Genomic DNA, 26,133 nt, shown 5'->3' with positions numbered 1-26,133 from the left:
GGAAGAAGAAGAGAACCGAGCGAGGCTACCGAAGCAAGAGAGAAAAGAGGAACGGTGTTCACATGCTTTGTATATTATATATGTATACATACATATGTATATGCATGCATACATGTGTACATTGTATGTGAATGTGTTTGTATATATATATATATATCAATGTATATATGCACGAATATATACATATATGTAATGCATGGATGTAAGTATGGGTAAATATACTATATGTAGGATATGTATGTACGTATGTTGCATATATGTATATGCACACGAATGTACCTATGTATATATGCATGTAGGTATACATGAATATATGCGTATATGTACTTACACATCTATGTATGTAGGCATATACTATATATACATATACGTGTATTTATGTATATGAGAACGCGCACGCGAGTGTACACACATGCCGGTGTGTTGGTGCATCATTCGTACAAGCTGCCGGCTACTGTATTGGAGCGAGGAGGATTCGGAGCGGCTCGTGTCTGTATATCGTGCTTCTCTCGTCCAACAACTCTAGCGCCACGAGTAGCGTCGAGGCGCTTGCACCATACGGTCGAACATTACATAACCGAGAACGATGAACCCAGAGTACAGTCACCCGGCACGCTCGCATCTTTGATGTGCGTCATGCCGTTGCCTCGAGGAGAGTGCACAGCGCTTACTATATACCCCGGAACTCCCGAAATCGAAGCCACTTTGTGCCGTGGTTATAGCTTTGTCGGGCCATGCCTCGACAACTTTAGCCTTTCCCCTTAGATATGCATACATGTTCCTACGTGTGCATACGAATCACGGTAAATACGCGTGTGGAATCGACCAACGGAAGCAGAGTGTATTCTGTGTTTGCCAGATCGCGGAAACAGAGCTCGACGCTTGACGTTCGATTTCGTGAGGACGGCTGGAACTTGTCCAGATCTTGAAACGATCGGACGTGTATATACCATGGAACGATTCGCGAATAGAATCAGTGACGTCCTCCAGACTTTTCCACTTGTTTGTAGAGAGAATTACGGGATCGAGCACGATATCGTTCGATCTGACCACCACGACAGATCACGATATATTTACTGTATTATTAACGAAGTCATCGAAATCGTTCAGCCTCAGAAATATTTTACGAATGTCATATTGTGATGGCTAGAGCAAGTTCTTATATGAACAACTATGGAGGAAAGCAGAATACTCACAATTATACAAAGAAATTCGTTTCACACTTTTTTGGAATTACTGACTTCCTTTATAATTAGATAGCTTAGTTTTGTCCCCTTTAGTTAAAACGTTCCATCTATTGCAAAATTGAAGGAAACTGAAGTTTTAACATTCTCTTTGTTCCATCTTCATTCGTCTCGTATAACTTTACTTTAAACCATGAGAAGCTTAAAATATTCCAACGTATCTTGAAAGGTGAAAAATTCTATATAAGACATTTTAGCCAAAGAGAGAAGACTTGTGAAAACGTACTTATATCTATGAATTCCAATGAAATTCCAATTACGGACAAAGGAAAACAACTTAGAGCTAAGAAGAGGTCGTAGAAACGAAATGAATGAAAAGGAATCTTGTTAAGTTTTTCCCGTTCTCGTAAAGCCATTCAGTCACATTGTTCCGTATGGAGTCTCCACTTGGTTCGAAATATGTACATATGTACTTTCGATGCTCTGAATGATACTACGCACAGGGATAAATAAATAGAGCTGGATGGCGGAAAGATATCATTAGCTACGGTACCGATTAAGTAGAAACCAGTTAATCACGTAACTCCGTGAATTCGTTCAAGTGACTGACCTAAGATTTTTCAGACAGGGACAGGAACGAAGAACAGAGTAAATAGAAAGAGACAAATAGTAGAGTGAGCGTGTGCATCCAGAACACTCGAAACTTAATCGTCAAGTAAGCTCCTTCTCGAGCGGTTCTAGTTGAAGATTTTAGGACGATGGTCAGCATATGCAACGTTGCTAATATGTCCGGGAATAATGAAATTCGAATCATTTCCTTCTGTTTCAACCCCAAAACTGATTTTATTCACCATAATTTGAGAAGAAAAAAAGGTAAATGTGGGGAGAAGAAATGCGTATTCTGAAAAATATAGGTTAAAGTATAAATAAATATAGAGTATATTATTACTAAGTCAGATATTATAGAGAATTAAAGTGGCAGTCGGAGAAATAGGCGTCATCAAACTTTTACGACATAAAAGAGATGATCGAAATAAATAAAATGTCTTTTATTTGAAAAGACTATTACGAACGTCTATCACCGGTAAAGATATTAAAGGTTTCTGACTTGAGATAGTTCGAAACAACAGTTACAATTTCCAGTGAAATCTAATTGTAAGGCAACCTGACGTTTACCAAATCAAATCAATAAGTTCGGTGTTCGTTGTTTTAAGATAACGATTAATTCACCAGCGAACTAGAATATTGAGCAGCCACGAGATTTTGCGTAATTTTGTGTACAATTCGTCTAATAGACAGCGATCGAGTATCAAAATTGCATCGACGATGTTTCGAACAATCGGAGGAAAATTAATGACTCCAAGCATAAACACGGTTTCTCGGTTACATAGTAACGCGTCAGCCACATATTGCAACGATCTCTTATTTACGATTGCTGGAAGCTATTAGCTGCCTCCGACAACACACGAGAGAATCATGTATTTTTATCCTTATGTAAGCGTGCTTTCTTTGGAGTGTAAATCGCATCGACGAAAAGAGAAATTTGGCGACGAATATTCAACGATACCGAGGAGACACTAGATCCATATTTCACTTCGCCTCTTATGCTACCTATAGTTGGATCATCCGACGAATGAAATCCGCTTCTGTTTTGCACAGAATCGAGTAGAAAGTGGTCAAAGGTTCCGACTATTACAGGTAGACGTGAACTCGCAGCTTGACAGCGTGAAAATTGGGAACGCATAAGTGGCTTTGGTTATCGATGGAACGGCGTGGAATACCAATCGAGAGAAACTTACAGTGCGATAAAGTGAAACAAGGAACGAGCTTTAGAGTCGTGCTCACGCAAGCAAGTAAGCAAATCAGCAACGTGTCGACACGCCGGCAAACTATAACCGAGTTGTAATATTCAGTTGTGACAGAGCGTGGCGCGTAATCAACATATCAGCTATCTCGCTGACATCTATCGTTCAACGACGTCGATGAATATCGGCGGTGGAGTATCTTCCTCGCGTTACCTAGTTACACGACAGTTCTGTCAATCTTTCGACTCCATTTACCGTCATCGTATGTCGAACGGACACGTCATGCCGGGCGTCTTCCGCTAGAGAAGATTCCCTAACGCGGCAGGACGGTTCTCGATCATTTTCGGAGCACACCGTGTCCCAAAGAAGCGACGCGTGAATCGTTCACAAATAGCCGATCGTTTCCACCGCGGCAGAAACTCCCACACCGCGAGTAGGCGCGAAACGTCGCTAGGTGCCGCGCAAGCGCCGCATGTAAAACGTAATGTGTACACTGTACACGTACAGAGAGTGTACGTAATGTGTACACGGACGACTGAACGCGCGCATTCACGCACTCACGTACGCACTATGAGCACACACCACGGGATACGCGTACACAGACGGGAGGAGGTCGCGCGTTTTCCACCTGGAGCCTTTCCAGCCACGATGATCACTTTGTTGGCTGCACTTAACACGTACGCACACGGAATGCAACGTCGAACGGCGGAGCCAGCTTGTCCCGGTAACACATCGACGACACTATCGTCGTTCTCTTCTTCATTGTCTGGTGTGGTGTTCGACCGAAGGCCGACACACGAAAACACGCCGAATTTCGTGTATCTCGTGGTATTTCGAAACGCGAGGAACCGCAACGTCTTCGATCGCGCATGGAGCACTCGAGCAGAGGTGGCGAGTAGAGTGCTGCTGGAGCAATGGCAACGGGAGACAGAGAAAGGGGAGAAAGGAGAATGGAGAGTGCGAAGAAAGAAAGGAAGAGGGCAGAACGAGGAAAATGCTGGTGTAACGCGAGCGGAGAAACGACGGAGGCGAACGTACTCTTCGACCGAGCGGGACCACTGGCACGCACGCATGCACGCGCCCGCACGCAAGCACGCACGCACACGTGTACTCATGTACACGCGCGCACACGTAGTCACGATGCCTCCACGTTTCCTTCCTCCGCGGTAATTTCGGGAGTCTCGCGTACCAACGCGTACACCGCACGTCACCACGATCCAATCGACCGTCCGATTCGGGCGGCAAAAGTGGCAAAACCAACACGCGGTACGCGTTCGTTATCTGATGTGGTGCGGCCACCACGCTTCCTACTCGGGCCCAGCGGGGAAAACTCGCGGAAACACCGTGCGACTGACGCATTAGAATATTTCGGGGGTTTGATGAACCTCGCGGCTGTACGGGCTACCCGAGTCACTGGCGGAGAAAGGAGACGAACAAAGGAAAGAGATAATGAAACTGACAAAGATGGAAAAACGAGTGAGCCGCAGGGGGCGGAGGGGAAGAAACAAAGAAAAGTAGGGGGAGAGAGATATAACAAGAGAGATAGAAAAAAATGGTAGGAGTGGGGGTAGAGCGGGAGTAACCGAGGGAAAAAAAGCATAGAAGAAGTAAAGCCAGATAGATAGAGGGGAGATGGTGATAAAAAAAGACGGAAACAGAAAAAGGGGGGTTAAAGTGCAGAAGAGGAAAAGAGAAAGAACGTTAGAAAAGAACGTGAGGGAGAGAGAGAGAGAGACAGAGAGAAAGAGAAAGAGAAAGAGAGAGAGAGGTGTTTTTCGGGGACCGGCGTTAGCGAGTTGGCATCTCACAATATGTCAGAACTCCCCGCGCTTCCCCACCGCCGAATGACGCTGCGTCGGGTCACTGAACTGTGCGCGCCTCCGCCGATGATGGCCGAGTGCCTCACCCTTCGCTCTCCCCACCCTAATGTTTCGTGTAGCCCTCCCACCACCCGCGCAACACGACCGCTACCGAGCACGGCCGAGCTGCGCCGACAAACCAAACTACGCTACGATCGTCGACTGCGCAACTCCGAACGATCACGGAAACGCACGACGAGGAACACGAGCGAAGAAGGCGGGCTTTCCGATCTCGTCCCGTGTGGCACAGCACGTTAACTTTATTAGCGCAGCTCGTTAAGGACACACCGGCTCCTAAATACACGTGCGTATCGTGTTTCCCTCGACGATGCTCGGAAATTGCCGCCTCGGAAAGTTTGTCTTTGGGGACGAGAACTGCCGCCGCTGCTACGACTGCCGCGACTAATTAAAGAACCACGATGGTTTTCCGTTTACTCCCGTCGTTTACGACTTTAACCTATGGTTGAGTAGTCGTGGCGCGACGCGGTGTAGCCACGACCGCAAACGCACCACCGGTTAGCAGGATTTTGGAACGGGAATAATGGATTTAGAGATTCCGCCCGATACCAACCGTATTTTACGACCAGATTTTTAACTAACGAACGTGGCACCGGCGTTTTATGGACACTATGACTCAATAAAAATGGAGGTACGTTACTTTTATGGATATATCTTTATCTTCGATAAATTAGAGGAAGCCTGATGGACGTCATTATGACACGTCTCAAGTATCGTATCCACACAAAAAACGTTTCCTTTTTCAGAAATTTTTATTTCATTTGCCACAGAAGCAAAAATTGCAGATACGAAACATTATACATAAACTACTTTTTGTTTATGTGAATGTAGAAAAATATGTAAGAAAGAGGGAAAAACTTCTGTACGACAAGTATTAGATAACCTTGATTTGATATTCGCACAAGAAACTTCTCTACGGTTGCATGGGCGGAATGCAAGACTTAATCGGCGAACTCCAAGTTCTCATATTTCACAATTTCTTTTTCGATCGAACTATTGCATATCGGCCGCCACGGGATTGCTACACGGTGCGTAACAATCAGTTTTAATTTATATTCAGTGTTAATGCGATTCCACGATCGGTGTACGCTTTAGGCATTTGTGCCAAGGTCACTTTCATTTTTGTGCCGAGCATAATGCACTTAATGCAACGTGCACTGCTGCCCATTGAAAGTATTTTGATTCAACAATCAGTCCTTCTTCACGCGCTATTGCATTTTTCATTTCCGATCCCATGTGTTGTAATGTAATCAGTGATTCGAAATTCAACCATAAACTGTCTATGTTCGACATGGTACACAATACTAAATCATTTTGCATACTACTTCATCTGTATCCAACAACAATGATTTATACAAAGCGAAGAAACCAACACTTTTTTAATATCCTTAACACTCAAATTAATAGTATCATCACGAAACGTCGTTTCATCTTTCTCGCCATCTGTCTCCCCTACCTAAACACGCACACATACGTTTTCCAGAAACCTCATCCCTTGAATACTCCATTTGGCCCTCTGTCCCAACATGAATTTTCAAGTTATTGACTCTTTCCTTATAGCGTTTCTCCTTAAATCCTCCTTGCATGCACACATCATGTTCCCTTTCACCCTCCTACCCTCTTATACTTCTTTCTCACCCCTGACTTCCCCTAACTCGCCCTTATCATCAAATAACTCTTTCAGAGGTTCGTTCCTTCTCTCGGACACGCGCACGGCACTCCCCACTACCACGACTCATCCCCACCCCGTACAGCTTTATTTTCCATCCTCGTCCTTCATAGACAGTCTCTCTCTCTCTCTTTCCCTCCGGTTCCACCCCCTCTCGCTCCACCACGTATTATTGTCTCTGCCCCCGCGGCCCCAGGCATCGCCTCCTCTCACTTCAAGCCGTTCCCTCGTTCGTCCTCCCCCTCTCCCGTGTCCCTTTCGCTCCTTCTCTCATTTATTGCATAACCGTGCACGAGGTTGCCAACCTGCGCCGCGTAATACTCTATAAATACGTTTCGCAAATAAATAATCGCCCCGGCGATATGTCTCTTTGCGCCGTTCCAGCGCCTCGACTGGGCACCGGCGACGTCGTCGTTACCACGCTTGGAATTTACACGATGAAATGGCCAGATAGCCGAAGCCGATAAGCGGCCCCCGTCGATAACGAGCCGTACATGCCTCAGAATGCACGTATGCACAATGCACACACGAGGGAAGCTGAGATGCGTGCACGCATCCGACGCCCAACGTTCAATCACTTTCCCTGTGTATAACTATATGTACATACGCGACGATATGAGGTACGAGTTCGCTCTCGATACAGTTTTTCTGCTATCGGGCTGCTGCGCGACGAACGATACTAATCGATTCTCTTCCATGTTATGTAATTTGCAAATTCGGATCAGTGTTTGGTTTTCTTCACACTTACTGATCGATACCGATACCTTTTACTAAGCACCTGCTTGATTTATTATTGAGTTCCACATCCATATACATCTTTGCTAATAAATTCGCTGGTAATATAAATATTTCTAACATCATTAGGTATGTTTTTTTTTTCATGAAATAAGGTAGAAAATCTCTAGAAAAGTATGATCTTCTGAAATGTTCCCGTCGAGAGACGTTAAGTTACGTAACAGGAACCTCCAGAGCCACTTTACAATGCAAACCTGTTTCAGTTTCGTTCCCTTTGCCTTTGCGTACGCGCCACTATTCGCCAATTCGGCATTATATTCGACGAGGTAGTGGAAGAAAAATGGAAGAACATACCGCATGTTTCGCTTGATGCCTCTTTATGTATATCTCGAGGTCGAAGTCTGCGCCATAAATGGCGAAAAATCGGCCTGATCCAGGCTTACCATGATGAACTCGGAATCGCGAACGCGGAGCTCGGAATGAGCCGCGAGAGCCAATCGTGGTCACGCCGCCGATCAGCTGTCGGGTAAATTTACACCAGGTGAATCAGAACTGTATGTGGCTTAGAAACATGTATCGCAAGGCGTGTTTCCACGGGAGATGTGAGGTACAACCAGTGCGGATGTCGAAACAGCTTCGATCGGTCGTAACTCCGTTAAGCGCAGAGACTTGGCGCAAATTACTCGGTCGAAGTTGATGTTTATTTCCATGACACTTAGGAACTTGCTGCGAAGTTTGTTGTCCCCTCGCGGCCCTGCTAAATGATGTCAGACATCGCAGCAAGGAAGCAGCCGAGTGACAGCGTTAATTCGCGCTGTCTTCTACGATATACTCTGTTAGAGGACCAATCGCCTCCAGTAACGAGATGCTGATACTTGAGTGGTGCTTGCGTGTTGTTTTGGACAATCTCAAAATTTTGTAGGAATTGCATAATTTAATGTTTCATGCCTATATTTATTTTTGAAAGTGCTATTACAATTTCCATGTTATTGAATAATATTTTAAGTACGTTTAATACATGGACTATTTTCTACTTTTTATTCGATAAATTATAAATGAAATTCGTATACTTTGATACTTCTGAGATGAAAAACCGTGCATTATATGACCATTTTACAGACCACATATCCGCTGTTTCATAGACTGATTTAATTTGAAACTGTTTACTCATTTTCTATAAATGAAATTCTACCTTTAAAAAAAAAGTGATTTCGACTTGTATACTTTCATCTATTTTTTTATTTCTTCAATTTTCAAATAATCAATAAATATGTGTTCATCTATCATGAGAAACAACCTATAAGACATTCTTCGATATATTTTAATCATCGATATAAAAAATACCGTTTTATTCGAGTTGCTCCAAAAGAGACTACTCTTATTGTTAGAGATACTTCCTTAAATCGCTCTAAACAACAACAGTATTACATAATTAGCAGAATTCAACACCGATCTAAGGATGACGCGGTAAACTTTGGTGCACTGTGTATGCACTACAAGTAGAATCGTTTCATTTGGTAGGTCGGCCGGTACGGTGATACATCTGCACCATTGGGAGAGTTTAAAATTTCGTATGGTCTTTTCAACCGCATTGAGTCATTGTCGTGTAACTCCGTTTATTAGAAACGAGAGCTTGGCTGGTCACAGTTTATCCAAATATTTTCTCCATTTTTATTGCTTCTTTCTTAGTTCTCTATATCCGCGTAGCAGACAGCAGACGTTGCGTGCAGTCGCTGAAGCGAGCTCACGCGTTTGTCGTCGGCAGTTGCGAGTGGCGTGAATCTCGGAATGAATGTAGGTCAGGCTATAGAATAATCAGCATGGAGGTAGATTCTTATGAACGAGTGCAAGCGTTCCGCACGCTTTTAATATTTCTCTTCTTTCTACGGCCTGTCGGCGTCGTCGACACCACACATTCGCGGAAACGCCCGCGAATAGACTGTGCATTTTGCGTCGCGCGGCGGGGCGTTACGATTAGGATTGACATGCGATTGCGTCCCGTTCGGCTGCATCGTCCAGATTCTATCGAGGTTATCGATAAAACGTTCCCTATCGTTTGTTATCTTGCACAGAAACAACATGTTGTTTGACGTTCGGGTTACCGCAACGTCGCCGAAGAAAAAGAAACTTCGCGAAATTTTTCACTAGAATAGCTGAGGTTTGTCGTCGAATGAAGATGATACCGAATACGTTCGAGTCGACGCGAGAAAAGTTTGGGACCGATAAGATAATAGAGAACCGCAGCTACCAATTTTACCCGTACGCTGCAATTTCGTGGAATTCGAATCGAACGCCGTTTTCATCCACTGGCAAGATAACGAACACGCAGTTTATTCGAGTCACCGATCTGTTTCCATCGCCTACACCCATGCATCGCTGCCTAAATATACGCGGGACAAAATATAGCGTGATGATCTTTGGGAATAAGGTACTGACTAATACATAGCCCGGAGAATTCCACGCAACGTGAATATTATACCGAGACGAACATGCCTAACCTAACCGATTTTTCGATTTACCGATAATTATTTTTAGATATTAAAGTTTCGATTCGATACTATGACTACGCCTATGCAGTCTCCATGGCTGCACGGGGCAAAATATAACGCGATAAAAGGCAACCGGTGTGATCCGCGAGAGTGACCGATCTCATGGATTACGTAATAATTTAACGCGAGAACGAGAGATGCAAACGGCCCTTGGGGCCACGCAGTGCGCAACTGCGAAGGAGTCCCGCACGGTCGCACAGACAAGAATGACCGTTACAGTTTCCTTAAGCGAATTCAGATGTGGCAACGCTTGCGACACTGCGATGCCGGCATGGACATGGCGCGGCGTGGCGCGGCGGTCGATCAACGGTGTCGACCGGTGCCAAAATCGCTCGAAAAGATTTTTGAATTTGGGCCGGGCCGGACGCGAATAGCTCGGAAACGCATCAGCCGATTCAACCGGTTCAACATTGTCTTCCGTTTTTCGTGGTCATTCATTATGTATTTTCGTCGCACGCAGTCTCTGCTGCGGACGCGTACGTCGCGGATAAATTGTGGTCCGTTACGCGCACGAATTTATCGTATCAGGCTATGCTACGTCGGTGCACCGGCCGCGAATACGGGACTGATTTGCATCTCTGCTCGTCGGTCGACTTTAACAACGACGCGATTCGCATCCCTCCGAGTCACGCTCTCCGGATCGTTCGATACTTTTTCATTCGTCAGCAGACTATGGCGCGTGTCGTTAGTCGGTGAGGCTTTTCGTCGATACTCGTGGAAATCTCGAGTAGAGCCCCACAGCATTTTCTAGTTTTGGCTGCGAAAATCGATCGCTGGAATATTTTGTGGCACGGCAACGGTGCATGCCGGTAAGAGACCGTATCTTCCAGCGACATCTACTATCCGAAAACTCGAACGCTTGAAAAAAGAGCAGGTTTGTATAAACGCGAAGCGCGGTCGCGTTCTTCCTGATGCCATTTACCTTCCGTCCCTCCAGACGATGTTATCTGTTTATGTTAGCGCTTCGATTTTACGAACGTGGACACGCGCGGGTCTATCGACAATGCGTTTATCCTGCAAGGATTATAGTATGAAACGACAACTAATCGCCGTGTTATATCTCACGGCGTCGATTCGATCGCGAGTTAACGTCTATTACCGAGTTGTCTGTACGGTATATTAAACGTTCAAGCACCATGTTTTGAGACATTTTAGCCACCGCTCACCGTTCTCTGGTCGGTCGCGGCTTCCCTTATGATTCTGATCGAGCCAACGAAAAGCTCCGACGGGTTTCTCATGCGAGAAAAGTCAACGTTTTTCCAGCGGTCAATACGAGAAGCTAACTGGCGACCGGGTGTCGGAAGGTTAGTAACTTGGTCAACGGTGAACGACCGAGGGAGGGAACTGCGCATGCGCCAGTACGCCGGTGACCCAGATGCGCGCAACGTGATTGCCGCTCGGCCGTTCTCGCCGATTCTCGGCGACCCTCGGGGCCTCTCGCGGTCGCCTCGCGGTTGACCCACATCGCTGCTACTCGCGGCACTCGCCACCACTCGCGCGCTGTTCGCGCCATTCGCTCTCTCTCTCTCTCTCTCTCTCTCTTTCTCTTCTACCTCTCTCTGTTTCACACACACACCTTTCCGTCTCTTACTAGCGCTCTCGCTCACTCTTCCTCTCCCTTGGCGATTTATCGATGCGCTTCTCCTTTGCACCGACTCTCTGTTGAGTATCCCGCGAGAATTGGATGGGTTCGATGATGACGAAAGCAATGATGATCGGTGTTAATTTGATGAAAATTGAACAGATGGGAAGTCGGTTGTTAATTAGAATATACGTGCTTTAGTGTTTGAGTTAGGTTAGAGGAGAGTCGCAGAGGATTCGGGGGAGTTCGTAGAGGTTACGCTGATAAAACGAGGGTTTGATTGTCTGGTATCAGTTCTACAAACCGGTTAACCAAAGAAATGACTTTAATTAGAAAATTACGTTGTTGGTTGGAGCAACATTAATTCGAATATTCTTCCGTTTTATGTAAACGGAGAAAGAGGGGTTGAAAAAGAAAATGTCAGGGTTATTTGAAAGAAAATAAATTGGGAAAAAAGTTATGAATTTACATTTCATAATTAGATAGCGCCCGACGTAAAAAAAAAAGAATTTGAGAAGGACGTGTGTAGCGATAATTTAAAAAAATTCGGGAGCCGGTAGCACTCGTGATTCGAGGAAAATTGGAGGGTCCGAGAGGATCTCTGAAATATGAAAAGGCACGTACGGTGTGTCTGTACTTGAAACTGACTCACTGAAGCGTTGCTCACTCGTGACTACCACTCGTCTGAATTCCACTACCTTTTTGCTCATGCCCGGGTGTCAATGCTGTTTTGCTGTCAAAAGAATCGACATAATATTTTTACAAGAGCTTATATCTCGTTTCTTCACGATCTCCACGATCTTACTATCAAATGAAAATTGATGACCTTATTAAAAGAGAATAAGAAATATATAGTATAAAATAAATTTCCTGAAATTTAAGGAAAAAATTCTCACACTCTGTTTTAATATTTTACTATAACGTTATCGATCTTCTGAAAAGACAAAATTAGAACGTATAATTAACAAGAAACTCGTTTCTCTGCGTCGTTTCGTGTTTATCTAGTTGTTATATCTGACTGGAACGATTCGTAGGAGAGTAGGCTCGCATATGCGAGGTATTTCTTCCAATAGTGTATAATTTGCACGGTGCTCGCACCTACGTACGAAAGAATGTCGAAAGGAGTCGCAGCACCTTGAACACCGTCGCGATATCGCGTATAGTTAACAATATTAATGACCGCGTCCGATAATTGTTAGCAACCGTCGGGTGGAGTTATTAATCGCCAGTTTCGATTACGTTTCGCGCCTAACGACACCTTTATCAGTCGACATTATCTTTCGTTCACCCCCTTCCTCTTTTTTTCAGACATGTCTGGTGTTGTATGGTCGCTTTTCATTTCGCAGTCGATGCCCGTCATTTAAAGTTACGGCATATTGATTTTAATGCGGCACTCTCTCACGTTCGCCAAACGCGAGTCCCGTTCGTTAAGAGAGAGAAGGAGAAAGAGAAAGAGAAAGAGAGCCAGCCAGTTGCAACCGAAGAAATTAATTCCTTTCAGCTTTGTCGTTCCTTTTTCCGGGGATCCCGTTTGAAGAATATCCGTAATGAAGTTCATTTCGTCCCCAAGGAAACGGCACGGAGGGGACTTTAGCTTTCGAGTGGCTCTGAAGAGCCGACCATCCTTCAGCCTTCTTTCCTCACTTGGTCCTCCTATCTTTCTCTCTTCCTCTCTTTTCTTTTTTGGTACAGCGCTTCAGCGGTAAACTAACGAGCCGGGCGTAATAAAAGTATTCGACACGAACAGAGAGCAATTGATGGCTTTTTTCTCCTTTTTTTCCCTTCTTTCTTTTTCGACTTTAGTTTTTGCAACGATGAAAGCTTATTGAAGTCAGTTAGTTCGGCAGGAAGTTGCGTCGAACTTGTCGCGCAATTGAAACGTCTTTGTCGGGAACTGGCGCAACCACGACGATTTACATCGCGTCAGTAAAACGCGCTCGTCATTTAGTTCCGTTTATTTTTAGTCTGCGCGCGGCCGACGCGTACAATAGCCTTTATTCGATTTGACGAAAGACCGGCACGCGTCACTCGTTTTCCGGAATGCTTGCAGTGAAATTTAGAAAGCTCGCCCGCATCTGCATGACCGCGTGTCACACACTGAATATACATCGTCCCAACAGTCGATACGTGTCTGTACACACTTGTGACAATGGAGGATGCTTGGAGGATTCCCTTCGTTTTAATCGTGCCTCCTTTTTCTCTCATAAATTATGTTCTCTCCGATATGAAGAACCTACATTCGAACGTTGTGAAAGACTTACGAAGATACCAAGTCCACCATCTCGTACCCCCATTTTTCGCGTATTCGTCCCGACATCCTGGTAACTGTCTCTTACTTAAACGTCACCTGTCACGATGAAAGCCGCGTATGTTTAAATTGACCGGAGCAATCCATTAACAGCACTGATCGATCAGCTGACAATCGACTGATCATAAAATATTCATTATTAAACACGTTAGTCGGCACTTTTGTTCTAATCCACTTACTAGTCTGACGCCTGGCTCTTAGTTCTTACTGGCTCGCGTCGATGGTTCGAGCGCACTTCCATCGTCTGCTAGACGAATCGCCAGAAGCTGTCCGAATCAAAAATCCTCGTTACGCGATCCTGCTTCTTCTTGGTTTAATTACCGGAAAACATGACTGGCAACGATAATCGGCCAAAAAAGTTGATTAATCGTCTCGCCGATACTCGTCTACACGTTCCTACACGATCGAAACGGTTAATTGGCCGAGCGAATCGGTCGATTAATCGATTAACTGTCGAACGGTGTCTCTGCTACCTAAAACGCGGGTTCTCGATCAGCAGAACCGATCCGAGATACAACGACGTATCTTGCCTGCTCGCTTAATTACCCCATGCTCCGATCGTTAAACTCGAAAAGCCCGATGACGATCTTATCGGTCGAGCACACGACCATCGACGACCGACAGATTGTCGTACGATGCATCAGGCTATCAGACGAGTACATATTCACGTGTGGCGCTCGTCGAACGCGGATGCACCGGCGCATCGAAATGTCACCATTCGAAATGCAAGCCAACGAAGAAGGAATCAATTTCCGTTTTGCATTTACATACGAAGTCGGTTTATTCGTTTTCTTCGCAACGTTCGATCCATGCGATTTCAGATGATGATATTCAGCGCCGCCGTTTTTGACACATGTTACGTGCGATCTTGCATATTTATGAGCGCCGTTTCAACAAAATTACAAATTTGTTTCGCTACGAGGAACGGTATGTTGCTAATTTTGTTCGATAATATCTGATACGATTATTTATTTAATATACGGGGGCTGGTTGGTTAAAGTCAAAGGACAACGTTAATTTTGGTTAATAACTATGACTAAGTGTATAATTAGTGGCGATTTATGACATATTTTTCTATATTCGAGATAATCATCGGATATAATGCTACCTACATGTAAATTTTATATCTTACTTGACGTAATATATAATCCCATTGTTGATATTTATTATTTGTAAAAAGTTAAAATTTTGATGTTACGGAAATAATAATTTCTTACATTACTCATTTTAAATTCGTCATTCTGTTACATTAAGTTAAATGTACGTAACACGAAAATTTTGTATTTAGTTTTAAATGTAGATACATATACCATACGTATGTATATACACATTATTTTATACATGTTTTCTCTTAAACGTTACTAATAATGATTTCGTAAATGTTTGTTGCTTTTCTTGCTGAAAACTATCTTTTTCACTAAGTGGTTATAGATAGAAGATTTTAAAGGATTCGACATACGTACGTCAGCAAACTCCCGACGAAATATAGGTCCAATAAAATCGCCGTGCGAAATTCACTGGGCGAGTGTAGTCGAGAAATAACTTTGTGCTCCAGAAATGTATCGCAAGAGCCAGTATTTGAAACTACGACTATAAATTTTTCTAAATCTCCGCTTAAACTTTACCGCCGAACGGTCTTTCAAGAGATATCAAAACTTTGACTGTAAAGGATCTTCCGTTCTCCCTGGAACTCCCTCTTATCTTCGTTCTCCTAAAAATGTACAAAACAGCTTCTTCTCTAGAAGTCGTTTTTGTCCACTTTCGTATGAAGTGAAACTTCTTTCCCGCATACAATTCCTTATGCATATAATTTTAAATTCTCTATGCAAAATTAACTAAAATCATAATACGTGCAGTAGCTCCACCAGAAATTTATCTAATACGGAAGTCGACTAAGATTCTGCTTACTAAATTTTACATTAAAAATTCGTTAAGCTCAATAATTCAAGTACGAAAAATATTACATTACGTACGGGCAAAAAAATGCGCTTAAACCTGATCTACAAAATTGATAGAAATTTCATCCAAAGTCCTTCAAAAATGAATACAAACGCTATTACCTCCGTAACTTTGCATCTCCTCTAGCTTTCCTCCTTAATTTCGTCTCCATTTCACTCGAAAACCCCTACTTCAAAGTTCCACGTCACGTACTATTATCCTACTCTTAGCGACCACCTTCTTCCAACTAAATTTTCATCTAGTAACGTGTGATGCAGAAAACGCGTTTCGTCGGGTTTGCAATCGTCTAGGACGTTGCCGTGCTCATCTACGAGAGCGCGGGTCCATTTTCATCGGAAAGCGGCTCGCGCTTCCGCCTCTCGCGCTTGCTCGCTCGTTAATCGCGAGATTTACACGAAAGCAACGTGACGCGGCCCGCAGCCAACGTTTCGACCGTTCGCGAGATGATCGTGCATGGTGGCGTGCGTGTATGCGTGCGTCTAGCGATTTCGCATTCGGCGCGCGACCAGACGTACGCAACAACCGCGCGCAAACTGTTTGGAACAGCGCGGCACACGCGGTCGATTCATCGAACGCGCACATATTTATAGCGGGCCGAGTTTCCACGAAGACTTTTCCTGGCGATGGATCCTACCAACGAAAGCCAGCCAACTCGAGCGAATTGCCGGGCTGTTTGGGATTCTCCGCGGCGAACCGTGTCGCCCAGACAATGTTATTGTTGTTGTTCTTGATGATGATGATGACCAAGATAGATGATTCATTTCGAAGGAATTGAGATTCATTCGATCGAAAGTATTTTTATTCGAATTGTTCGAAGGTACCTGAATAGGTCCTACATGGTATTTACGGTTATTGTTTAACAAGGAAGATATGTTTTTAAGTATCTGGGAAAAAGATAGCGTGATATAATGTGTGATACGAGTTAAAGATGATAGCAGTGAGTAGATGATCGGCATCTATAATGTTGACAATAGATTAGAAATTAGTGTTATAGAGTTAAATATTTGTGGAGTTGGATAGTTTAGATTGAGGACGTTGGAAATTTTGTTGGTATTGTCGTAGATAATTATTGTTTGTGTAGTATGAAAGGAGAGACGTTTAGCACTCCCCTAGACAAGGATGGAACATATATAAATGGTAAGGCACTGTCGCCTTTCGGCGGCACTTACCAGATTTTTTTTAGTTTTACTTAGTAAGAGTCCGACACTACTCTGCTGCTACCGTTATTAGCGGCAGCGGAGTGTCCATGAGGATTTCTCCACGTGCAAACAAAAAAAAAAGATAATTATTGTTTGGAAAGAACGGGATGTTTTCGGTTTTGGATAAAGTAACTCGTTTGATATGTAATTTTAACGCATTCCTTTTGCAGTTTTTTCGTATTTCATTCGTGTTAGAAGCATCATTTATCTCCATAAATTATAATGGGACGTAGTTTTGCAGAATAAAACATTCCGTCGGTTGTGCAGTGGCTCATTATACCTACTGATGACTACTTTGTAAAATAAATTAGCCAATAATTGTGACTAATGTCATTGATTGAGGTTGCAGTTCTGGAACTGAAATAAAACACCGTAGAAAATCAGAGATCCTGGCTTGATCCGAAGTTAAATGAAACTTCAATAATCCAGATGCTCGTTAATTACAAACGAAAACAGAGTTAATTTACTGATCAATAATATTGCGAGGAAGCAATAAATACTAAATTGCTAGTATTGCGAATATTTCCATATAAATAATCGATAGGCATTTCGATGTCTATTTCCAGTGGATGGAAATAGCCTTAATTTCGCGTAATTAATTGTTAATGTAATTAAAGCTAGATTATATTCCCCAATTTGAAATTATTTTTCGAAAGCAGTTATTATAAATAGGAAAATTCAAAAATACCTTGACACATACATAATACATTGATATTTGTTCTAACAACTTAAATAACACTTAAGCTGGAAGGTAAGCGGGTGTATTTATAAAGTAAGCAAACTAGTACAAATTACGAGTGAAACTTGGAATCGTTGATCGAAATTGGGCTGCGAATATCACATCGCATAACCATAAGATTAACCCAGTGTTTTATGCAATAGCAAGAGAAAAGCCAGCACACGCAATGCGTCTATTAAACGCACTACTTTATTAGTCCTTCTCAGGTAAAATATACGTTCTAACGTAAGAAAACGAATCACCATGCTTGCTATTATGCAATTTATTACTGGCCTGTATGCTGAAAAACCAGGCAGAATAATTAAGATGCCCTTATCTACCATTCCTAACGACCAGATTAAGAAATCACACTGCTCGTATCCAGATAAAGAAGAAATACAAGTTGGCTATAATTTATTGTCCAACTATTAGCACCTTCTGCCTAATTCATTAAATCCAGTTAAACGTTGAACGAGCTATCAGTCATTTGCTGTTCTAAGCTTAACTTTTTTTCTGTGTGCTTTATATCTGTAAATCATGTAACACACGGATCTTTTCATTACCACCACCGTCCTGAGATCTGAATTGCGATAATTTATCGATTACGTGTGTACAGTAGTTTACAAAAGTATCTCTTTATGAACATTTATTGTGTGTTTTTGCACAAAACGTTCCAAAATTTTATTAGCATTGTAACTTGATTCACACTATTATACTTATATCGGTAAAATTTAATATAAAACTGAACATGTACATGGAAATTGCAAGATATTTATTGCAAATATACATTTTACAGAGATCATAAAAGTATTTGAAGCCACAAACTTTAGTAATTCTATCTCCGGCACTAATTGCATATTTAAGAACACTCCATGATATGTACCGATTACTCCATGCCATAAATTATGTTTGTAATAAATCCTGTGACGCATATAGATTTGCAGAATGATTCAAAATTTTACGAATATAATCACGGTAGTCGTATCCCATTACAGTGCTAATGAAATTTCAAGAAGTTTAATACAATACGCAGAATATGTTCATAAAAATTTTCACGAATCACTGTATATCAATTTACAGTAAACATTTGGAAAAATTCGGATCTCATAATGGTAGTAAAGCTTTGAAACGGAATACAAAGCGATACGTTGCGCGCCCGTGAAACACGACAACGTCATTCGGGTATCATAAAGTTGCAGGATTATCTGTTGGCGAGCACACAGACGAACACAGGCATTATGAGGTTCCCATGTAAAATTGCAATCAACGTTACGCCGATCGTTCGCCTACGACTAGTCGATTCTCACATATCAACATGCCTAATCCGCCTACGCTTCGCTCTCGTCATGCTCTCACGCTTTATTTCATGCGAATCATTGCGCCGCATTGTGCGAGAACAAAAAGAAACGGGCAAAAAGAAAAAAAAAGGAATGGAAGGCGAAAAAGTGGAGAGAAAAAAGAAAGGAGCACGTATTAACGTTTCCTTCGATTTTATCGTTGCGATACGTTCCTTTTCCTTGGGAAGTATGAACGTGCTCCGAACGCACCAGTCCCGATATATTCGCAATGGTATCGATATTGAATTGCGTAATGGCACGCTTACGATTCGCTTGTGAACTTTCGCAAGATGTATCCTGTACGTTTATTGTTTTTCGCGTGGAAACTTCTTTCCATTCACTGTCACAACACAGACGCTTCATCGTGGAATTTTGTAATTTAAATATATCAGTAATCGTTCACGATGTTCCGAGATTAAAAAGAAAATCTTAATTATCTTTTTTGTTTGCTATGTCGAAGTTTGAATGAGTTTAATCTGATATTATTCCGTAACAAATTTAGCATTATAGGTTTTACGTTCTCTGTTACACGATGACAAGAAAGTTCTCTATATAGCTACGTAATATTTTTAAAATTGTGTTTTTTAAAAATAGATTTATATATGCAATTAGATCAAGAATTGAAAAAATTCGAGCTACTCGTATAAGGAGATTATAGAGTTTTAACGATAAAGAAAGAAAAAGAAAAAGAAAACAGTGTATGAAGCGATGTTTGCTTTTGTCCGTTTTATTATATCGCCTAGCGATCGTCCAAGCGCCACGTGATATTTTAAGCGCGGAATGTGATAGTAAAAGTAGAAACTAAACAATTATTTTATTGGTGGTGTCTGTCAGAAAGCTGCTTATATCACTAGCTACTTTTGCGCTCTTTCTTTCTCTAGAATTTTCGATATATTATTCAAATATAGAAAAATTATGAAAATAATTATCACGACTGAAAATGTATATCTGAGATGAGAAAAGTATCGTACGTTGACGGGCATAAAGTTATCAGTCTAATATTAGATATTGATCCACGCGTGTTCGTGTATAGTAGTCTATATTCACTGAAAAATCTAATATCTCACATTAATGTGCACGGGCCATTAATACGATTACACGAGCGAAAACTGATGCATTTCGTTATATTTCGGCGCTACATTATATACTACACGAGAACATCTTCGATAATTAAATACCTCGTAACTTTATGAACGCTGATATCGTTTCCAATAATTAATCATGAAACATCATTATGAACCGATTTTCCAATTTTCACAAATGTATGTATTTTATCCCGAATTTTAAGTAACATAGAAACGAAATGATAATTTACGTTGGATAGTATTTATGGAAGATATTTTAATAAGTTTGGTAGATTGAAGAACGAAGATTTTCGTAACGACGGAAATCGATCGAGTTGTTTCGCAAACGAGAAATAACTCGAATGAATCGGGTAAATGTCCGACTTCTACGGGGTGAGAACAAAGGTGCTTCTATTGATTATCTCAAAATAACTCGCACGGACTTAGTAATCACGGCGGAGGAACGACAACGGGTCAATCTTGTAGTAGCTATGTAGTTTTCATATCCGGAAGTTTGACGACGTTGTCCGACGTCGGAAAATCGTGTCAAACATGTCAGTCTATAATTTTACGATGTTATATGTACATAAAACGACTTATTGACTTATATTTTCTAACTATCATCTTTTTATATATTTACGAATTTTATCAGCGAAATAACATCTATCATAAAATATCTATATTGGCTATATCTGCATATATTATAAATTGTAACATTGGAAATTGTAACATTAAATTCTGCCATTATTTACATATTTGCAAAATTAGCTATTTCATGTGCATCAAGCACGCAGCAAAGCGATGTTAATACAAATTCACCTATTTTTACATTCTCAACAACTATTTTATGTCACATCCAATTTCCGAACTCTTCTTTTAAATTACTTCGAAATCTTCAAATCCGCAGTTGCTCGCGGAGCTTTATTATCACGGTACCAAATCTCCCTTCCCGTTGGATTTTATATCGTGTCATTTCCAAGGCGTGCAAAGGGAACGCGGAAACGTGAAATTGTAAAACTCATTAAAAGCTACGAAATACCTGGTTCAGAAAGAGCCGGCAAAAAGCGTGGTCCCGATGCGCCGCGTCGTTTTGCACGTTTGATGAAAGGATTACTGGACGAGCGCACTTCTTGCACGCGATGTTTACCCGGTGTTTTCAACGCGTCTACGTGTTTTCCCGGTTAGTTTTTCCGTCTCGTTAATACGTCAACACGATGAGGCTTGCTGCGCCAGGCGTAGACATAGAAATTTTTAGAACAGAAGCTACGGGTACACAAAGTAGTAGACGCGATTCAAGAAACGAAGAACTGCCGGAGTGATTCGAATAGAAATAGAAACAATCGCCCAAAGGTTGTGATACGAGTCGTGAGAATACGAAGATCTTCTGGATTGAGATGAATGTTCAAGAGAAAGGAAGAAGAAAAAGAAACGGGAAATTTAGTTTATAGTCCGAATATTTAGTATCTGTATATTCGAAATTTTTAAAAATGAGAAGAACCTAAGGGTTTCTTAAAAGGGCTACGAGCCAACGTTCGAAAGATCGCGCGGTGTTTGACATTTATGTGAAAATGGATTGAGACATGAATTTTGAAAAAAGCAATCACCGCCACTGTTTATCTTGAAAATTTCAGCTCTGACCGACTGACCTGCATCGGTCGGCCCCCGTATATACGTGTATGCGTCCATGCTTCCTCCCCTCGCCTCTTTATATCACTCGATACTGTGTATCTCTGATATCTTTGAAATTCAAATCCAACCGCTCACGATATTCGAACATATTTCAGAAAGTTTGTGACTCACGGACGCGAACTTTACTATTACGTGTATTTTGAACATCATCTCATTTCCAACAGAGAAAAAGAAAAGAAATAGAGAAAACAGTAGGGGGTAAAAAATTCGAACGTATTTTGAAGCCCTTGGTTCTTCGAAATCGCAAAGTTGTCGCATGCAAACGTTCACGGAAGAGGCGAGCATTGTTTGTACTTTTAATAACGCTCCGGTTGCCGCGACGCTCGAGCGTAGCTAACCGTCTGAGACGAGGCCTGGATGACGATACATCGAGGAAAGTCGAGTGGAAAGCGGACAATGACGACGTGCACACGCTTACGGGCATTATATCGTCACGATAGGCTAGTTACAATGTAAGAAACTGATAAATGCCCGCAAAAGAGGATAACCCGCTGCTATCGCGTTACGATCGGAATATCGCCTCTTGAGTATAATTTGCATCTCGGCTAGGTGAACGAGGTGACAGTTTGCAATAGTACGACGTGGATGATTCGTGGCGATCGGATTACGTAAAGGGGAATGGATGCAACGATAACGTTGCGGCGTAACGAATCACTGGTTTGTGGTGACGTTTTATGAGCGCGTCTTCGGCGAAGAATCGCGGAACAGGGTGACTGCGAGTTAAAAAAAGCTTGCTCTTTCTTCGCCGGTTGCTTTCATCCCGCGATCTTTGGCTTCGTTTGCATGCACAGCGAAGCGCAGTTTTGTAATCATTGAATACGCGAGAGAAGTTTGCTTTACTTTCTACTGGAGGTAATTATTTGAACGGTGGCAGAATCGCTTTGTACCTGCTAACCGTGGCAGAAGAGTTTATTTTAGGTTCACCGATGGTGGTTAATTGTTTAAAGAATTTGTTAGGATATTATTGTCCACTGATGCTTGAATATTTGACCGTCGATGCCTTTTCCAATCGTCTTTGCTTAAAATTATTCATTATTTATTATTAATAATATTGCTATTCGAGTTTGATAAGTCTGGTAATGAACGCAATATTTAAATCAAGATTATGCTTATTTATGTATATTTTAAAAGTAACGTTCGTAATAGGTATATCTATATCATACTAAATTATGTATTTATGTATTGTTATTAATGTGTAATGCAATTCTATTTAGATTTATGGGCTTCCGGAATTTTGTTTAATAGCTTGTCACACCGCTAGTCTTCGTTTCAAAATAACTTCTTTTTACAGAACCTTTTTACCTCTTGACCACTTTATGGATCTACTTTCAAATCCACTAGCATTCTATCCAAATAAGAAAAGATAGAAAAAGGAGAAACAAAAAGGACGATTAGATAATCAACGATTCAAGTAAATACTTGAATCGTTGAACGCACGCCTGGGACTGACGGAGAGTATCAAAAAGATTAGCGGGAGCGCGTGAAGCCGCGCAATTCCGCGCTCCTCTGTGCACCGAAGGCGAAGACGACGACGAAAGTCGAGGAAAGTGCGCGACGATGACGATACGTACATGCGTATGCTGGTGCTGCGGCGTGAACTCGAAGAGGGGCTGCTGAACAGTAGTGGGAGTGGAACAGCGAGTGATACAGAGAGAACCCCGTGTCACGACAGAGACGGAGTCATCTAGTCGGACGAAGACCGGTAGACTCATGAGAGAGATAAAAGCATCGTGTTAGTGGAAGAAGGAGGCATAGAAAACGGCGAGAAGCTACGAGAGGAGAGTACGGAGAAACGGAGGAGTAGCAGAAAGGGAGGGAGATGGGAAACAGCAAGGGAGAGAAAATGCAGGGAGAAAGACGGAGAAAACGTGGAGAAAGAGGGAATCAGGGAGACCAACGTAGGATAGTGGAAAGAAGAGGGCCGAGAAAAAGATGGGTGAATAGGGTGCAAAAGAGTGAAAGAGAGGGACGGCGAGGAGGGTGGAGGGACGAAGTAGATGGCGAAGGGTGAGAAGAGAAGGGGAATTGTGCGCGCATCGGCGTGCACTGCACAGTGCATGCACCTCCGAGAGGTGTGGGTGAGATACGCGGTTGTGTTGGTACGAGCGTGTAACTGGGTCGCGGGTTCGACAACTTCAGCCAAGGCTGCTCGCGCAGCGGTTCTCACTCGCCGCTTCTGTCCGCGCGATTTCGCCGCCGATTCTTCGTTCTTTCCGTCTCCCATTCTTTTTCTCGTCATACGGTAGAATTCAACGGAAATTACGCGAATTACTATTCGTTGAATAATACTGTTCGTTGAATAAAAAAAGTATATCAACGTGTAATTCACGTATAGATAAGTTTGTTTGTTTATCGAAATAACTTTCTGATTTTCTAAAATCGCGCGTTCGAAAGACGCGTGGCGCATCCAAGACACGCTCGCGCATCTCCCAACTGCGTTTTAAATTTCACGTCCGCCGCGAATTACGGTAAAAATAACCGGTCGCGAGCACGCGTTTCGCCGCTTGCGGAGGATACGTCGATCGATACGATCCACCGCGAACGCGAGCTTCCCTTTTCCCTTGCCCAGACTTAATTGAGGAAACACGATGCCGCGAACGTTGCTGCCTGAACGTTCCAACGATTTCCTCGATCTTTTTTTTCTCCTGCTTCTCGCCTATTCTCCTACTACTCTCCTAGGCAACTCGGTCGACTAGCATCCTACACCAAGAGTCCCTGTCTAGGATTATTTATGTTTCTGGTCTCGAACGTCGCGCGGTTCGCATCTTCGGATCGACACACCTGAGTATCCACTGAGACCTTGTGCCAGCGACATTTTTTCCAATGAAAAGCTGCTTAGTTCTATTCTAGACGATCGAAATGCACAACCACGTACATATTTTTCATTATCAAATACATTGCATTGAAACTGCAATAAAGATTGAAGCATCGCTGAAATTTTGCACTGGAAAGCTATGTTAATAGAACATGTTTTAATGAATTTTAATGAAATTAAAACAAGTGAAAACAAGATATCTTGTTATATGAACTTCATTTATTCGAGCGAAATTTTTGTCAGTGTCTTATTAAATATATGGCTGAATATATTTATATCTGAACTCTTATTATACGAACGTAAAAATATAGATTGTGGGGAGAACCAATGAATTCTTATTATATGATATCTAATTATATGAACTATTTGTCCCGCGACTGAATTCTACTGTACATCTGAAAGTGATATAAAGGACTTTACTTGTAAGTTATGACGGTGAAGATCGAAAGTGCCAGTGCGACGAAGTATGAGCACGTCAGTAGCCGTGAGTTTCCACGTCTAGGGTTACCTTGGCAGCATGATTTAACGAGGTTCGTGCAAAACAACGAGAGCCGCTTTAAGGAGACGGAACACCGTGAATGCAGCGGGAAACTTTGCGTCATGCCGCGCATTATCATGAAAGCACGCTCTTTTTATTGGTCCGCCGCCGCCGCGCTATTGGAGATCGACGACACGGTTGTCAGTATTGTTAGTCGATGTAAAGCGTAGTCGCTCATCTAGCCAGTAACCATTGGGAATAAATGTACTTATGTATGCTACTATTCATAAGTCCCCGGCCACTTACTTCGTGAATACATACTTAGCATTTAGTATAGAGATAAATAAGAATGTAACGCTGTGATCAAGAAACGAAGTTGACACGTATCAATCGTGTACATTACAGGGAAAACTAAATTGTATTATCTGTCGAAGAACTTATTATGGAGTCATTTCAATAAATATCACGTTTAAAGTAAAAATCTGTATTATAACCGTATTATAAATTTTCTTTCGAAATAAAACGATTCTATTATATTTCATAAATTTATGAAAATTCGTATTTCGATGGTTTAGAAAAAATAGTTGAATTTTTTATTTGTACTTCGTCTACTATGTAATATGCTGCGAATTTTGCTGAATATACTAGAAAAATTTTACATCAACATACGAGGCTAAAATGAATCAACGTTGACTGGAAGCGAATTTACTTACGTTCAATCTGAAGAAGATTAGCTATCGAAAATTTTCTAATCCCCATCGATTATCGTCTACGAGATATTTTAGAAGCAAAGATTTCCTGTATAAGCATGATAAATAAATGACCACGTGTGTAAGCATCTTTTCTGGTAACTTCGAATAGTTTAAATCATTTTTATACTATAAAGTATTTTATAAATAAACCATATTACGAAATCAGTTTTTGTTTTAACTTACCGATTGAAGTTTACCTTTCATAAAGAATAAAATTTATGTATATTCGTTCGACATCTCCCCATTGTCTAAGGAGTATCAATGTTGCAAATGCATATTTTTGACAAACATCTATAAAATTTGGTGTTTCATTCATTTTGTCTTAATTCATTTATTAACGATTAAAAACTGCTGATGTCATATGAGCGTGATTCGTGCGGACGTAACTCATTGAATCCTAGATACAACGTGCT

The 26,133-nt window shown here is 42.0% G+C and overlaps 1 protein-coding gene, 1 non-coding gene and 1 pseudogene across 11 annotated transcripts in view; 1 reads left to right on the top strand and 2 right to left on the bottom strand.

Moving 5' to 3' along the window:
- LOC122571736 (probable nuclear hormone receptor HR3) overlaps window positions 1-26,133 on the bottom strand; it is a 120,164-nt gene that overhangs the window by 28,263 nt on the left and 65,768 nt on the right. Inside the window, exon 1 of one of the 10 annotated variants that reach the window (XM_043735868.1) lies at window positions 3,245-3,332. The exons of the other annotated variants lie outside the window; for them this stretch is intronic. The gene's annotated coding sequence lies outside the window, so the exon portion shown is untranslated. Of the gene's footprint in view, window positions 1-3,244; window positions 3,333-26,133 lie in introns of those variants that run through there. 10 annotated transcript variants of the gene reach the window in all.
- On the bottom strand, window positions 3,472-4,516 carry LOC122571777 (annotated as a pseudogene).
- LOC122571891 lies at window positions 16,744-16,849 on the top strand. The gene has a single exon (XR_006318284.1). It is a non-coding gene; the product is annotated as a U6atac minor spliceosomal RNA (small nuclear RNA).

The sequence above is a fragment of the Bombus pyrosoma genome, linkage group LG1 (assembly GCF_014825855.1).
Source record: "Bombus pyrosoma isolate SC7728 linkage group LG1, ASM1482585v1, whole genome shotgun sequence".
NCBI classification, from domain to species: domain Eukaryota; kingdom Metazoa; phylum Arthropoda; class Insecta; order Hymenoptera; family Apidae; genus Bombus; species Bombus pyrosoma.
This window is presented reverse-complemented; position numbering and strand designations above follow the sequence as displayed.